Source organism: Dermacentor variabilis, chromosome 8 (assembly GCF_050947875.1).
Source record: "Dermacentor variabilis isolate Ectoservices chromosome 8, ASM5094787v1, whole genome shotgun sequence".
Classification (NCBI taxonomy): domain Eukaryota; kingdom Metazoa; phylum Arthropoda; class Arachnida; order Ixodida; family Ixodidae; genus Dermacentor; species Dermacentor variabilis.
In genome coordinates, this window is record NC_134575.1 from 91,264,334 (window position 1) to 91,281,731 (window position 17,398).

General features: G+C 48.2%; 1 protein-coding gene across 1 annotated transcript in view; it reads right to left on the bottom strand.

The window, feature by feature from the left end:
• Positions 1–1,183: 1,183 nt before the first annotated feature.
• LOC142590401 (uncharacterized) overlaps positions 1,184–17,398 on the bottom strand; it is a 54,021-nt gene continuing 37,806 nt past the window's right edge. Inside the window, exon 6 of the mRNA XM_075702485.1 lies at positions 1,184–1,592. The gene's annotated coding sequence lies outside the window, so the exon portion shown is untranslated. The remainder of the gene's footprint in view (positions 1,593–17,398) is intronic.

Here is a 17,398-nt window from a genome sequence, read left to right on the forward strand (position 1 = left end):
CATCCTCAAGTAATGCTTTCGTCAGCATAGACATGTCCACAGCGAGCCACGTTTTCATACGGCGCGGAGGCATCCTACCATATCTTACGCATCCCTATGATGGCCCTTTCAAGTTACTCCAGCGGGCGGTAAAAGCTGTTACCGTCGACCTCGACGGACATGAAGAAGTCGTGGCGATAGACAGGGTCAAAGCAGCCTACCTGGCAGCCTCGCCATCATTATCCGCTCTCAACGACTTTACAACCACTGAAACGACGGATGTGCCCGATTCCCTTACATCAAAGGCTGTTTCTTTGGCACCGTTCCTTATCTCCTAAAAAGGGGAGGGCTCTCTAGTAGCCGTCGTCATCTTCTGTGGCCGCTTTTTATATATGGCGCGCTCCGGCACGTGTGTATTGTACCTCGTGCCGCGAGATTAAAAAAAAGGCAAGGAGAATAAAAAATTTACTTCTGCGCCTGCCATCGCTCCGAACTGTTATGAGGCGTTTCGCTCACTTACTCGCACATTGTTGTAGCGGACCTAACATAGGTCCCTAATGGTACCAAATATATAAGGGTATTACTCAAGTTCGCGCGTGCGCATCTGACCCTTCTCTGGATCGCACAGCGCCGGCGTTCCGGCAGTCGCTCGCTAGCACTTTCGCAGCAACCCTAACAGTCAGAGCTGAGACCCCTAACCCGCGGTTCGCAGTGAATTGCGACCACGGCGGGCTCAGTCCAGGGGGACAGGGTGAGTCTCGACTTAAGGTGTTTATTCACCTTAAGATACAAGTACCAACAGAACAACAACAGCAAACACAAATACAAAACAAAACCACAGCGACAGAGCGTTCTCTGAGGTGAAAGAAACCGCACAATGTTGGAAACCACAAGATAGAGACAGAGAGAGAGAGAAACAACTTTGTTGAGCGGAGCTCGACATCTTCTTAGACGCCGTCGATGGAAGTGGTTCCCTCTTCAGGGGACTCATGTGCTTCCCTAGTCGCCTGTCCCCTGCAGATCAAGACGAGCCGGTCTTCCAGGGCAGGGCTGGTTAGCAAGGTCTCCCATCGCTCGGTAAGGGTGGATGAGGGATGGGGTAGGGGCTGATAAGGGTTCAGCTCACCCAAAGTGAATCCGCACTCGGGCCCTGGGGCGGTCAGTCGCTCACGAAGGCCGAGCGCCTTCGTGAGCAACTGACCGCCCCAGGGCCCGAGCGCTGCAGGGGGATGGGGTGCGGCGGTCTCAGCGTCTGAATTGAGATGCGGCCAGTCGCAAGCTCCTCAGCCGAAAGACAAAGATGCGTCGGGGGAATAGCGCTTCACCCCGAGCGGCGGAGAGGGAGGCTCCCCGGTTCCGAGAAAGGGGAAAGGAGGGAACGGGGTGCCTTGGCCAACACCTCCTTGACGTTGCCATGGCTCCGGCGTCGCGGCCAGGCGCGAAGAGCAGCGGGAGCGGCGAACGTGCCCTCTACCCGCTACCCCCCACGAACGAGCACGTGATTATCGCGTGTAACCGCGTGGCCACTCCGGAGATATTGGGATGCGCGTGCGATCCCACAGGTACCTTAGTATCGCTGCCCTGTGTGGACCTTGGCTGTAGTGGTCGGGACTCTGCAATATGAAACAAGTGAATAAATAAACTGAAATTGTACGAAAGCAGCAAACATTACCACGACACAAAAAACACGAAATGCAGCTGATAAAAAACTATATACCCCTAAACTTCACGCCGAATACAACATTTTAACTTTGAGTAAACTCGGAGTTGACTTCCGAAGTCACAACATTGGGCAGATCGCAGAAAAAAATAAAAGAGAAGAAACATGAAACAATCTATCACGCCACTTAATTGTTCGAGGAAATACTGCGCAAGTGTGCATACAGAGTATTTTTAAGAAATGGTGAAACCTCTTCAAAGCAAGCCAATAACACAAGATGGGAAGGGGCGGAAGGGGCTGTGCCATGCAGAGTCACGTGAGCCACCGTTCCGGTAGCAGGCACTTTATTTGCCTCTCTATATGTTGCAGAGAGAAAATAAAAACATGACTGAGCATGCTGACAAGTCTATCTGACCCTACGGAAAGTCGCCAGAATTATGAGCCGTAAATAATAAAATACACACAACCATTTACGACAATGAACCAAATCTTAAGCAACTAGCAAAACGAAGAGAAAATTTTTAAATAATGTGAAGATGCACTAAACGCAAAATGGGAAGCACTACCAGTGAAGATAGACCTCTTATCGCCTTTCTTCCTCTGTACCTCTTTTCATTTTTTATTCCGCACTGGAACATGTCTTTGTCCATATTCCGACTCTCCCAACTCTCTACCTTAAATACTCCAGTAATGGACCCAAAATACTGCCCATAGATCTTCTAACGCAACAAAGGCAGATGGTTGCGCCATCTGCTATTGCACTATACACAGTCAATATTTCATTAAAGGGCGGTATTAGATAAAGTGTAGCCATTTAGAATGCATCAATACTCTTGGTGGCTCTCGTACACAATTGAAATACCAACACCGGCAGAAGGACGTAACAAATCATTTGTAAATAATGTGTTCCGCGAAACATTACAATGATATGCATACACGGACGCACTGGATTAAGGGGGCTAAGGGGACTGCAGCCCAGGGCCTCACCTCAGACAGTAGGAGAAGCGGGCCCATTTATTCTAACCTGCTTAGTCTATGAAACCATGGGCAACGGAACTTCGAGCGCCATGGTTGAAGCGAGAAAACCAGAACGAGCAGACGGGGCCCCCTGCCTAATGTATCAGCATGCATTTAGCCTGATCATTTGGGGAGAGCTTGTCGAGTTGCAAAAACAGGAGTCCCCCGCCACCCCGGCAGGGCCCTGTTTCTTACGAGGCGAGGTGCGTTTGCTTGGAAGAGTTTTCATGGTTTCCTGTCAGCCCGTCTGTCCAGTGCTGTCTGGAGAGGAGGGGCAAGGGGCAAACACGTAAAACATGTAATGTGGGATGAGGACGTAAATCTCCCTTGCCCCTCGTTACCACGACGCCACCCCTCCACCTCTCAAATAGTTCCGCTGCTGTCCTTCTCATAGAAATGATGCGCTGCAACACCCAACAGTGCCTCCCATTCGACTTTTCTATACAGTGGTGGTAATTTGGGCGGGAGAGGATGAGTCCGATAGCAGATGATGATGAGTCTGGTGGCAGAGTCTAGGCAGGAAAGGAAAGAAGGCGTCACACGTGCCGCGTGCCGTAGGGCATGGAATGTTCACTGTTCGGGCTAGGGTTGTAGAAGAGTGAAGGGGGAAGTTGGAGAGCTGGACACAAAGGCCTGTCTCCAGGGCCCATTCCTGCCTAGTGGCTGCGCACCCTCGCGCGCGCTCGTTGGAAAAGATAGGTCAGACCGGCCGCCGAACTTCCCTGAAAGAAGTAGGAAAAGATGACTCAGAGGCGACGGAGGGCGCGTAACTTTGCCCGCGCTAGGAGTCGCCCTCTCCCCTTCGTTCTCGCTCTCGGCGTCCATGGGGCGAAAGAAAAATCGAGAACCTCCCAGAGCCGACCATTGCTCCTAGTCAATAGGAAGACGAGACCGGAACAGAAGAAGGAGTGAGTTTGTACGGAGAAGGAGGGAACTTGTAGAAGGAACTCTATGCGTATGTGAACGCCTGCTTTGGCGCTAGTAACAGACAGACGTGGCACGCGTCTATAAAAGGAAGTTGATCGCGGGCTGCGATTCAGCCCTGAGCCGCCAGTTAAGCTTGCATAAGCCCGCCCGCTGAGGAGCTCCCAGGGGACGCACCGCTCTCGGCCAGCCACGAGCCATCCAGGCAGGGTGCGCCAGTCATCGGGACGGCCACCGTTGGACACCTGCGGTCGCGTCGGACTGACGAAGCGCCCGGTGAACAATTAGCATCCATTCATGCGAAAATGCTCGGTCGGAAGCATCAAAGTTGTGCGTCTAAACGAAAGGCGAAGTTAGAAAGAGAAGAGCGTGAAAAGAAGCTATCAAAAATGACAGAGTACCTACTGAATGCACCTTCCGCGGAGCAGTATGATCGCTCTACCCAGAGTCCGTGTCAAACTCCCATTAGTACCGACTGTGCTTCTGTGGAGGACTTGCCAACTCCATCACCACGGTTTCCTAGCAAGAAGCAAGGTTTGACTCGTCGGTTGTCTGGATCCTTTGAAAACGGTGCCAACCTCGGTCATCCATATTTCTGAGCAACCGACGCTAACCAAGCCCTGTCGTGTTCCTGAGTCCGCAACGTCAATGCTACTCGACCGGGTCCCTGCCACAGAGCTTCAGGTGTCCGGTCCGCCACGCCCGATTTCTGCTACTGCTGATCAACAGGTGCCAAACCTCCCCGATGAGCCTCCTTCCACTGACGAGCGCCAGGAAACAACACTCCAAGAACCGACTCATTTGTTTCCTTTTAGTTTGGCTTCAAATAATCGTGTTCCCACCCACAAGTGTGCCTTGAGAGGGCGAATGAGACGGCTTCTCGTTGCGGCAACAAAGAAGTACAGACAACCCCGCAGCAAGAGTTAAGTTGCGAGATTCTCCGAAGTGACCCTGCTAAGTGGCCGGACATTATTACTGACAGCTTTCGGAGTGTATGCCTTGAGAAAGGGCCATTGTATTTTCAAAATCGGGCAGAAAATTTTCCGTCTTCCGAAAGGCAATACAAAACTCAGAAACGCTATGTGTCACCTCATCTTTTCGTGCGAAAGGCTGTAAATGGGGAGCCGTACGAGCGACACTGGATAATGTACTCGGAGTCCAAAGGTTCCCTTTACTGTTTCATGTGCAAACTATTTTCGATTTCAAGCAAACCCAGTGCTTTCACCACGCACGGCTTTTCTGATTGAAAAAGAGCAGAAGAAAAGGTTTGCGTGCATGAAAATAGCGTCGAGCACCGGAACTACGTGGCAGCATGGCTCGCCCGTTCTAACTCGAGCAGCACAATTAACAAGGAGCTGGTTAAGCATCTTGTCACTGAGACCGCTTACTGTACAGAGGTGTTGGAGCGCGTAGTCGTTGTAGTTAAGCTTCTAGCTGAGCGCAACCTAGCGTTTTGAGGCAGTGAGGAGATTTTTTGTTCACCGAGAAACGGCAATTATATGGGAGTGCTTGAGGCTATTGCCAAGTTTGATCCCTTTCTAGAGGAGCACATCAAACGCTACGGGAACAAAAGGTCACCCATCATATCTGTCAAAAACCATTTGTTGTGAATTTATCGAGCCTATGGCAAAGGCTGTCAGGGAACGTCTCGTTGACGAAGTGAAACGCGCAAAATACTTCTTTTTAATTGTTGATTCAATTCCAGACCTTACGTTGATCAGCTGTCAGTTCTTTTACGATACTCTTTAAATGACATAGTGCACGAACGCTTTCTTGGATTTGTTCCAATAGAACCGCATACCACCTTGTATCTTTTGGACACCATGATGTCCCTCTTGACGACCAACGGCATCTCAAATGATGATTGTAGGGGCCAAGCTTATGATAATGCGAGTAATATGTAAGGACAATACAAAGGACTGAAAGCTCAAATGAAACACCTGAACGAATTAGCAGTCTACGTCCCGTGTGCTGGTCATTCACTGAACTTAGTTGGCGCGTGTAACGTTGACAGTCGCCTTGAGGCAGTCAAATTTTTCACTGTGATTCAGAGACTGTATGTGTTCTTTGTTGCCTCATCTAAGCCATGGAAGTATCTATTGGACAGCATGAGCGGAACTGGCCAGCAGTTGTTTTGAAAAGTCTCTCTGAGACCAGCTGGTCAAGACCCGCTGAATCATGTAAGGCCATTCTGAAAAATTTCAATGCAGTCTTGTGTTGTCTTGAAGCTATATCAAAGAACAAGGAAGAAAACGGTGACACTAGGAACGAAACGCACTCTCTCTTCAAGAAAATGACAAAACTAGAGACTGCATTCATGGCGATTTTCTGGAGTGAAATCTTGGATCGCTTTGACAAGACCAGCGTAGCACTTCAGAAACCAGGCCCAGACATTTCAACTGCTGTAGACCTGCTGAGCTCTCGAGAAGGCTTTGTTAATTATTTGCGACATCTCTCTGATACCTTCGAAGAGAGAGCACGCACGCTACGTACCAATCAATGTTATCAGGATGAGGGCAAACGCATCGTTTTGAGTAAGCACCCGGACGGAAAAAGCCATAGTGCGCTACAAGGTAGAAAAAAGTTTATCATAGAGGCCTACAATGTTGCACTTGACAGTCTAGGCTCTGCTTTGCGAGTGCGAAAGGCTGCCTACACTGAACTCTGCGAAAGGTTCGGATTCTTAAAATTGCTGACAGAAGTTGGGAGCGAGACCTCTCTGTCACAGCAGGCTGAGAAGTTGGTGAAAACCTAGAAAAACGATTTGGAGGCAGCATTTACCGCTGAAATCATTCAGTTTGCGAGCTTTCTACATAACTCTGTGTGCCAGGACACGAGTCCCCTGGGAATAATGAAGTTGCTGCACGAAAGAAAGCTTATTGATGTGTTTCCGAACCTTTCTATTTTGTTTCCGAACCTTTCTTTCTATAGCACATCCGTGGCAAACTGTGAGACCGGAGGACCGTTTTCCAAGTTGTCGCTGATAAAAAATCGCCTCGTTCGAGCCTCCTTGACGACAAGGTGAACTCACTTGCTATCATGTCCATTGAAAGTGACCTCGTCCCTGATCTATCCTTCGAACAGACTATATCGGATTTCGCCAAAGCGAAGGCGCGAAAGATGCCATTTTAAAAGAGGACTGTTTGCGCTATACATGAATAGTTCCAATAAGTTCGTTGTGTCGCCTCCTAGCCTCCACGTTTCCAATGAAACGCTGAGCAGCGTAATTCAAGATATGCAAATATTCGTTGTTCGTCTCTTGTTTGTTCTTCTTGTGATATTTAGCGTGCTTATAAACACCTGTATTCTTGTTGTTTTTGATAGTGCCGCGCTTATTTGGTGTCGTCCGTGCTTTTCTCACCTTTAAGGAAATATCTTCAAATAATGTTTTGTAATTACAGTTGGTAATTTTCGTCTGTATTCTAGCGCATCTTTATGGTGTTTCTATTGCCTTAAGTATTGTATATATCTATTCCATATTTATAGAGTAACGTGTATAACGATTACTGCAGTCTGATGCTTGAATTTTAATAAAGAATGTTTTGAATACAACCATGCATCTCCTCACGGGACTAAACTTAGTGATGCAAGCAAAGCCTAGCTTCAGAAGGATCGACATCTGAGCTATGTTGTCTTTTCTACGTTCTTGTTCGTCTTGAGTGCACTAAACTTTTCCTTAAAGCCTAGCTTTTGCTAAAAACACAATGCAGAATAATCACAAAGTGGACATATGTGTTGGTGTTTACAACAACACGCGTTTCAAGCAAGTTTTGTTGTTTTCCTTAAATTAATAGTAATAACAATCCCATTGATCGCACTTCGTTCTTTTTAATTTGGTGGAATTAAAATGAAACATGGCATATTTTAGTAGCGTAGCAGGCGAGAGGGGGGTCAGTATAGAGAAAGGGGACCTGCATGCGCATTAGCCCAGGGCCCCCATTTTTCTTAGTCCGGCCCTGCACGAACATCAATAATTATATTGGCAATATGAATATACTAAAGTTCAGTGAGCCTAGCACACACACACAGATTCGTTTAGGCAATGTAAGTTGAGTCTTCAATTTATTCAGAATAATTACAGGCCTCCTAGACTATCGATGAGCTCTAACCGCTATAGGTCAGAAAGGTTCAGGAGGTTATACCTAATGAGCAACTCTAACTAATTCGCGAATCTACTGTGACTACATATTGCACGTAAATGCTTAGCGTTTTAAGCGCGATTATCGTTGCGCAGAGCGGTCGGCGCTAATTTGGGCCTCGGCTTAGCGCTAGCACATGGCTGGGGTGCGAAATGCAGTCCCAACGAGTCACGGAAATCGTCGCTTTTATTGTATAGCGCAATGCACCATCTCGGTGTCCCCAGCGCCCATTGGTACTGCAAAATGCAGTGGCAGCCCTTTGCTCCGACAATCGCGTTTCAATGGCTAACGACTGTACTTTTATGTTGCATGTCCATTTTTTTAACTGAATGACAGCAGTGGCCTTCATGTAAACGGATAGTGGTAGTAGATCCAAGGGGAACAAAATCGCAGAAAGTATAGACGAAAACGGCATTTTAAACACAAGGTGTGCCGATGCCATCTCGTCAGCAAATTACTTTATCGCTTAAATAGAGCAACATAGAGCACACAATCAATTTAGCTCAGTTGGCATCAACTTAAAGGCCAAGCCATGGATCATGCAGACTGGCAATAACAGCTGAAAGGATGCCAGCTGTTATTTATTTTGGTGAAGGTTTACGGTTGTAATGCTGGCATACAGCACGCGATATCAAGACATAACATGAGACGTGCAAGCACTGAATCTTCGAAGCTTCAACAAGCGTGATCAGGAGCCGTTTCTGACTGAGGTAGTTCAAAGACTTAAAGAAACGTCACCAGTAGGCATTACACTTTTCTTCCGTATCAACAGACTCTATATTACATTTTATATCAAACACTGCAACGGCAGCAATTAAGCGATGCCTAAGTTACAACACAGATCCAAGGCGTTGGACTCTGAAAGCTACATGTATCAAGTCTTGTCGAAAGTCACTTCGGATCGGTATTAAAAGATTGAGAAAGATTTTTTGATATACTTACCATTTCATTGCTCTATTCTCAAAAGATGGATGCTCTATTCCAAAATACCGTGTCGCTGTCTGAGCTCTCTTCATATAAACCCAAGCTGAACTTCCATTGCTAATCATGAGTTAGAGTGTCTATTCTTCGCTTCCGTAGATATTATTCTTGACATTCTAAAATGTCGGATACAGCATCATTCGTCTGTAGTTTAATTACCAGCGCTCATCGCCTTCTTGCGTGGGTAGAAACTTGGGGCATTGGCATTCAAATAATGAGCACCTTGGATTGCATACATAAGTGAAATGTCTGTGTAAGCGTAGTACGGGACTATGGCGCCAAATACGTGTTTTGCCAGGCGACTTTGTAAATCGTCCGCCAGCATAGCTCTTGCGGTCTTTTAAATTCATGAACAGCATTAAAGACCCTGTAAATATCGCTGAATTCGTGAACATATAAACCACAGTAATTGCAACGCAACGCTCGGCCGTAACTGCAGCGTTGCGGCCGAGCTCGAATGCAACGTTGCAAATGCGTTCGAGTGTATATTATGAAGCATATTATCGGCTGTTTACGTCTTCGAGCTCGCGCAAGTTTCCATTGTCACATGCTTGCAATGTCAATGACGGTTCAACCGAGAGAGTGGGCGTTCTCTATGATGACTGGCCTTCATCTGTTGCATGTGAGGCCATTCTCTTTTGAGTGGGCTGCTCGCTTGTGAGCTGCTCGCAGAGATACTCCGGAAGATAGCGCAAAAGATTCTGGGTACTGCATCAAACCGATGCGCAGGCTTTCCACGCTGTGTAGCTAATTCCTCACCTTCAATAATATGCGCATAATACCTCAGTAAGTACTTTGCATCAAAGTGCAGCTCACAAATGGAGTCAGTGACTTCTAAAGGGCCGATCGGTGCGGTGAAGATTGAGCTCCCACAGCCGGCGCCTTTCTTCATCTTTAGGGATTCCGAAGAGCCAGAGCTTGGCCTGACCAATCCGACGCGCTTGTCTCGCTGATCAGATTTTCGACGATCGCCGACTGTGTTCGCCGCTGTCGCCGTTCTTTCAGTATAGCGTGTTTTTTGAGGGCACAAGTTTGCCCAATAAAATGCTAGTTTCATCACTTATAAATAGCTTTTATACATCAGTCGTCGAATGTTCCAGAGTAATCGCTGGGGCCCACGTGTCTTCCAAAAGTTCTACATTATTCGCCTCACGCATGCATGCAATCAGATTACACAAGGTTCGGTCACAGACAGCGGATGGAACCATCGATAACATTCCAGAAACTTCGTATACATGCAGGCGCGTCCTCCGCTGGGCGATAACATTTGTTAGGTGGTGAAACGTGGTCGCCCGATAAAGATAAACAAGTACACGTGTCAATATTCAAGGTGCGTTCGCCTTGTTTACAGAGGTGAGTTGGGCTTGTTTACTCTATAAAGCGATATTTATCCCGAGTAACACTCCTGTTGACGCTGAGATGAGTTCGCCTGGCGTGAGAGGCTGTTGTACGATCTTTGGTGTATGTGTGCCACGCGACACAGATGCGGGACAAAGAATGAACGACACGTCTGTGTCCCGCTGCACATATACGCCAAGAATGTTAACTTACCAATTCACCCTGGTTAACCTCCCTACCTTTCATTTATAATTTGCTCTCTCTCTCTACCAACTCCCCCAATTCGCTGGCCTGTTTGTACCATTGTTCTGACTATGCGGGTCTCGAACAGTGTGTTCAAAACAGCGTAAATACTAACAGATATAATTTGTCCATTGGACCCTGGTTTAGCTCTCTTCTGTTTCTATGTAATTTTTGTAGGCGTTCTAATTTTGTTGTAACATCTGTGTGCTAGTGTTCATATCTTTTTGCAATAGACGAAAACCTCGCGCGCTCCCGCTTATGAGGCAGCTGTGATAGCTTCAGCGTTTACCGCCTGCAATATCCTTCTTGTTAGATCGGACTTAGTCGACTTGAAAAATGTAAAGTTCTGCCTGTATGCTTAATAAGCGCTGTGTGACAGTAAATTGACGTCAGTTCTATGAGGACGTCATGAAAAATGTGTTCTCATATCACAGTCTGCAATGTGTGACTAATTAGTTTGCAAGTTTGCCATCTTGATGTAAGTACTGCAATAAAAATGACCTCTTGTTTCTGTTAGTAGCCTCTTGCCTTTTCAATTGCTTTGAATTCTGCCCCCAAAGCCTCCAATCAATCTTACCCTGCTGCCAGCAACAATAGGTCCCTTGTACGAAATAAATTTGATTTAGAAGCTCCTGTATTTTGAATCTTTTTCCACTTGCAGATGTGCTGCTACGAAGCAGTTGTGCATAAATTAGCTTTGTATGAAATGTGGGCATAGGAACATTTGAAATGCGTTAAAATCTACGTGTCCGCACCACTTGTATAAAAAACGTGCAGCTGCTGTGAACTACGGTTAGTGATAAATGACGCTCAGTTAACGGTCACTGACGTAATTGCATGCACGATTGCTCGCTTGGCGACGATCATTAATCAGCCTTTCGGCAGCCAAAATGCGTTCACATAATTGTACGCGTGCGTGAATTTTTCTTTAAACATCCTATTCGCCCTAAGCCTGGGTCGACAGCGATAGTCCTTGACCGTGATTGACGTGGCGGTGTGCGTATGTCGCGTTTATGGTGCGGGAATGTTCAATCAAATCTGCCCGTATTGAAAGATACAATGTTACGCTAGCGCCATTGAAGAGATCTGAATTCGTATATGAGGAATAACCCTCTGTTTAGCATAAAAAACGGTAACTTGTGCACAAAGTCCCTTAAATGCTGAATAAACCAATGTTATGTTAATGTGCTAATTATAGAAAACGCAACAATTTCAACAGTAGTGCGTGCACTGTATAAAGGACTGTTTGAAACAAAACATGCGAAAGAAAGTTTCCAAACTAATGAAACAGCGGAGCTATTTTAAATCATAATCCTTAAATCGTACCGACGGTTGTTGGCTTCGTGTCGACATTCGAAAAACTCATTCTGGTTGTGGAGTAGTACTAAAAAAATCATTACTCATACATGAGTTGGGATTCTCAGTATTGCTGTTCTGAGTTCCTTCAAGAGCCCTTTCTTGCGACACTGTGACAGGGGGAAACAAGCAAATTCCTCTGCAGAGAATGAACCCGTTCGCGGGGGTAAAACAGAAGCTAGAAATGTAGTATGCAGCCGGGGAACCTGTACCAGTAGGATCTGGAGAAGAATGTGGGAAACCATGATCAACAGATGGGTAGTGACTGGAATGACTCAATTTCATCCAAGCTCTCAAGAGAATCCTGCCATGTCGGTTATTTAACCAATTTGGAAGGGTTCCGAAGCTTGCCGATTTCAAGCTGGAAAGTATTTGATCCGATGACGCGGGTAATCTTGAATGGACCTAAATATCTTTGACTGAGCTTTCGCGAGTTACGTACTCAGACAAGATCTCCTGGGTGAAACTGGGGGAATTTTGTGGTGCCTTGACGGTCTGCGTACTTGTTGACATTTTCCTGTCTTTTATCGCTAGTCTTTGCACTTGCTGGTGCAACTTAGGAGAAGAAGATTACCAGTAGATTGGAGGCATATTTCCGACATCGAGTCGAGCTCTCGGTTGACGACTATGAGAAAGCCTTACCGGAAAAACATCTGTAGTCGCATGTGGAGAAAACCTGTAGGTTTCCAAGTATTGTAACGCCGCCGACTTCAGGTCTCGTTGCTCCAACATAGCAATCTGCATGAATTGTCTTAAGACATGGATGAATCTTTCTACCTAGCCATTTGCCTATGGGTAGTAAAGTGAAGACAGGAAGTGCTTGAGGCCTCTTTCTTTCAAGAAGTTTTCAATCTCGGTGGAAACAAGTCGCGATTCTTTGTCGGACACAATGGCATCAGGAAACCATTCTCTATCGAATAGAGAAGAAAGACAGTTGATAGCTTCGGATCTGGTTGAAGACATGAAGACAACTCCAGGCCACTTGGAATGATAGTCGACAATGTCTAAGGTGAAACGAACTTACCGTGGAGCACGAACTACAGGACCTATTCTGTCTATAGCTAATTTTCCCATGGTCGAAGAGGTCATTCCACAGGTTGAGGTGGAGCAGAAGAAGATTTGGCAGATTTACCTGTTGGATAACAGATAAAGCCATTTCTTACAAGTTCCTCAACTTGTCGGTTCATGTGAGGCCCCCAACAGATGCCTCTCAATCTGACCTTTGTTTGGGTGATGCCCAATTGACACTCATGAGCAAATTACAGGAGGTTCTGACGCATGGAAGCTGGTGAAATCATACGCTCTCCTCGAAGATTATCTACGTTGGTTAACTCCGACTGTAAGGACAGATATGCCTGCGATTTTTGCGGCAGATCAGCAGCATTTCTCCATCGATTTACTATCCATTCTCATAAAGCCTGACAAACTAGATCAGCCAGTTTACTTGCCTGAAACTATTCTTTCGTTATGCATACTGAAACCAAAGTCAATATATCCTCATCTAGTGCCGGTTCAGATTCCAGAGAAGCAGGAAAGCAGGTGTTGTAATCACACCGCTGGCACGAGTTGTTGGGAACTCGGCGCTGACGCCCGTTGTGGCACCTGGGTCGCAAGCCCCAAGGGTAGCGTTGGCCTGGCGGCCTGGGGCACAACTGGAAGCATCCGAAGGTCCCGGCAAAGCATGAGTCGACTGGTAACAACAAAACAACTTGTTTATTCTAACATCGCAAAGAGTTGGCGGTCAGGTCGACCGAAGTAGAGAGACGGGAGTGCACGTTACTCAACAGAAGAAATCGGAGCCTCTCTTGGCGTCCGGGGGCAGCTGCTTTTATACTCTCGCAGTTGAGGGCAAGAAGGAACCCCTCTATAGACGAGCACGTGACTGTGCCGCTCGGGCACAATGGGATGAGAAGGTGGAGCAGCCGTCGTGCCGGCGCCGTTCGGGCACAATGGGAAGAGAAGGTGGCGCATACGTCGTGTCGGCGCCGGTCAGACACCCTCGCTTCACAGTTGGGGGAGCTCCTCTCCCCGGCTGCCGCGCTTCGACAAGCGTGGGCACCAACATGCACATACACACACACACGCACATGAAGACACGTGGCATTAGAACAGGCCTGGACGCGCTTGGCGGGGAGGCGTAGCGGCGGCGCCGAACGGGCCAAAATGTCTGCCGCTTTGAACGAAGCCCCGGCGTCCGTTGCAGCCGCGCCGGCTAAACCGCGCGTCGTAGGCGAAACGTAACAGACCGCCCCGCCGGGGGAAGGAGATCCCGATGGACAGGGGACTGCATCCGCTGTCCGGAGGGATGTCGCTCGATGATGCTCATAACCGAAGTCGGGCGTCCCTCGACGTTTCTTGAGCGCAGCGCACAGAGAAGGCCTCGTTCTCTCGTTCAGGTTCGCACAGGACACTGCAAAGTGACTTCGGGAGAGTTCACATTTTTGTTCTCGTTCCCGGCAAGCGTTAAAACTACGCTGAAACTCAACCGCTCAGTCAGCAAGCACGGCACAACCCTCACTAAGCCCTGCCAGGCTCTTTCCCCTTCTATACCACTGCCTAGTTCCTTAAAGTAGTCTAGCAGCACTCAGAACGCGTCCACAAATTGGAAAATTGCACTAGAAAGAACATCATCACTTTGAAACACTACACAAAAGCAATATGTTAAAAATCCTGCCTCAGGAAGAAACACATCAGTAACAAACAATTTTGAGGCTGATTCCTACGTTAGGGGCTTCGACTTAAGCCATCGGCGTTACCGTTGAGACTCCCCTTTTTGTAACGCACCTCAAAGGAATATTGTTGCAAAGCGAGGCTCCAGCGCAGGACGCGGCCATTTTTGGGAGAGATGGTCTGCAGCCATTAGAGAGGGCAGTGATCCGTCTCAATGATAAACCTCGAGCCGGCTAGATAGCATGACAATTTCTGAACGGCCCACACGAGACACGCACACTCTTTCTCGGTGGCGCTGTACGCCTGCTCACGACTGGTCAGCTTACGACTAGCATACAGGACGGGGTGTTCTACTTCTCCATTTTCCCGTTGGCACAGTACAACGCCCATGCCTTGCTCACTAGCATCGCACTGAACAACGAACCCTTTTGTATAGTCTGGCGATCGTAGCACAGGCTGGCTTGTTAGGGCACTCTTTAGGGCGCTAAAAGCTCTTTCCTTTGTCTCGTCCCAGACGACTGTTTGGGGCTCTGTTTTTCTTAGAGCATCCGTCAGGGGAGCCGCGATATCAGAGTACCTGGGGATGTACCTCTGATAGTAGCCGGCGACTCCTAAGAACGACCGAATATCGGTCTTCGTGCGCGGTTGCGGGAAGTCTCGCACAGCGGCCACCTTTATTTCAGAGGGGCGGCGACGACCCCGACCAATCACGTGACCGAGGTAGACAACCTCGGCCTGTGCTAACTGGCACTTAGGAGCCTTGACTGTCAAGCCCGCTTCGCGCAGGCGGGTTAATACTGCCCGCAAGTGTGCCATATGCTCAGACCAGGATGCGGAGAATATCGCTACGTCGTCTAAATACGGTAAAGCGAATTCTTCCTGTCCCCGCAACACTTTATTCATGAGGCCTGAAAAGCAGTATGGCGCGTTCTTCAAACCAAAACTCAACACTTTAGGACGGAATGTTCCCATTGGTGAAATGAACGCCGCATACCTACTAGCCTCTTCTGTAAGTGGAACCTGCCAATAACCCCTGACAAGATCTAGGGTGGAAATAAACTGAGCGCTACTAACTTTCTCAAGGCGCTCCTCGATGTTAGGGATCGGATAAATTTGATCCTTAGTGATGGAATTAAGCCTGCGGTAGTCGACGCAAGGACGAGGTTCCTTGCCCGGTACCTCAACTAAAATCAAAGGGGAGGTATAATCACTCTCACCCGCCTCAATAACTCCGAGCTGTAGCATTTTCTTTACCTCAGCCTCCATAATATCGTTCTGGCGGGGTGACACCCGATACGCCTTGGATCGTACTGGCTCTGGGGAGGTAAGTTCTATATCATGAGTAAGGACAGAAGTCCTACCAGGCCTCTCAGAGAACAGACCTTGAAACTCTTGTAAGAGCTGGTGTAGTTCGGTTTTCTGCTCAGGCGACAGCGATGCTCCACTGACTAAGTCACTAATGACCTGATTGGTGTCTTTCCTGTTCGTCACTGAGCCTAGTCCCGGAAGCTCGACCGGAAGCTCTACAGGAACGTTTACCATCATGCACACCACTGCTTCCCTTTGTCTATAAGGTTTGAGCAGATTACAGTGGGTAAACTTGCTGTGCTTTCCGCTTTCCTGGCAGACTCACCACGTAGTTAACGTCCGACAGTTTCTGAACAATTCGTGCTGGGCCCTCCCACTGCACGTCTAGTTTGTTGTTTAGCGATGTGCGCAATATCATGACCTCATCGCCCACCTCAAAACGACGGGCCCTGGCGGTCCGATCATAATAAACCTTGGCCCTCTGCTGGGCCTTTGCCATTGCTTCACCTGACAACTCCTGTGCCCTTCTTAAGCGTTCGAGGAGCTTAAGCACGTACTCCACCACGACTGGGTCGTCGCCCCTGCCTTCCCACGATTCTCGAAACATGCGAAGCGGAGATCGCAGCGAGCGACCGTACACCAGCTCAGCTGGCGAAAACCCCGTAGCCGCATGCGGCGCGGTCCTTAATGCAAACATCACCCCAGGCAGACACAGCTCCCAGTCAGTTTGATGTTCAAAACATAATGCTCTGAACACGCGCTTCATGACGGAGTGGAGCTTCTCAACGGAATTCGACTGTGGGTGGTACACTGAGCTGTGTAACAGCTTTACCCCACACCTTTCGAGAAAAGTTGTCGTCAAAGCGCTAGTAAACACCGTGCCCTGATCCGATTGGATTTCCGCAGGAAAACCAACTCGCGCAAATATGGACAGTAGTGCATTGACTATCTCAACTGAGCTCAGTTCTTTAAGCGGCACTGCTTCAGGGAACTTTGTCGCTGGGCAGATCACAGTCAAAATGTGTCTGTACCCCGTGGCTGCTACCGGCAGAGGTCCCACTGTATCAATAACGAGCCGTCTAAAAGGCTCCGTAATGATAGGTACCAATTTCAACGGCGCCCTCGATTTGTCCCCTGGTTTGCCCACCCGCTGACAGGTGTCACATGACCTCACGAAGTGGTCTGCGTCCCGAAAACACCCTGGCCAATAGTACTCTTGCAAGAGACGGTCCTTAGTTTTCTTAACTCCTAGGTGTCCGAACCACGAACCCCCGTGCGACAAGCGCAACAGATCCTGACGGTAGCACTGAGGAACGATCAGCTGATCGAACTCCACTCCCCTGCGGTCTAGATACTTCCGGTACAGGACCCCACCTCTTTCCACAAAGCGAGCATTTTTCTTGGCGATACCTTCCTTGACAATGCAGCGTATGTTTTCAAGGCTGCCATCCTTCTTTTGCTCGGCTATCAACGCCGACCGGCTGACTTTTAGCAACCTATCAAGTCCGTCTGACGTAGGCGCGATGAGCAAATCTGCAGATAGCTCTTCTAACTTTCCCGCATCGGGAATTTCCTCTCCAGTATCTGGTGCCTTTAACGTTACAGGCTCAATTTTATTCAGTTCGGGCGTGCTCTGAATATCGGCTTGCTGCGCCTCTGACCCTTTTTCATTGTTTGATAACGTCGGCCCCGCAACTACCGCCTTTGCAGCGAGCTCCCGAACCTTCGATCTGGTTAAGGCCTGAACGCTAGCCTCACCAAACAAAAGCCCCTTCTCGCGCAG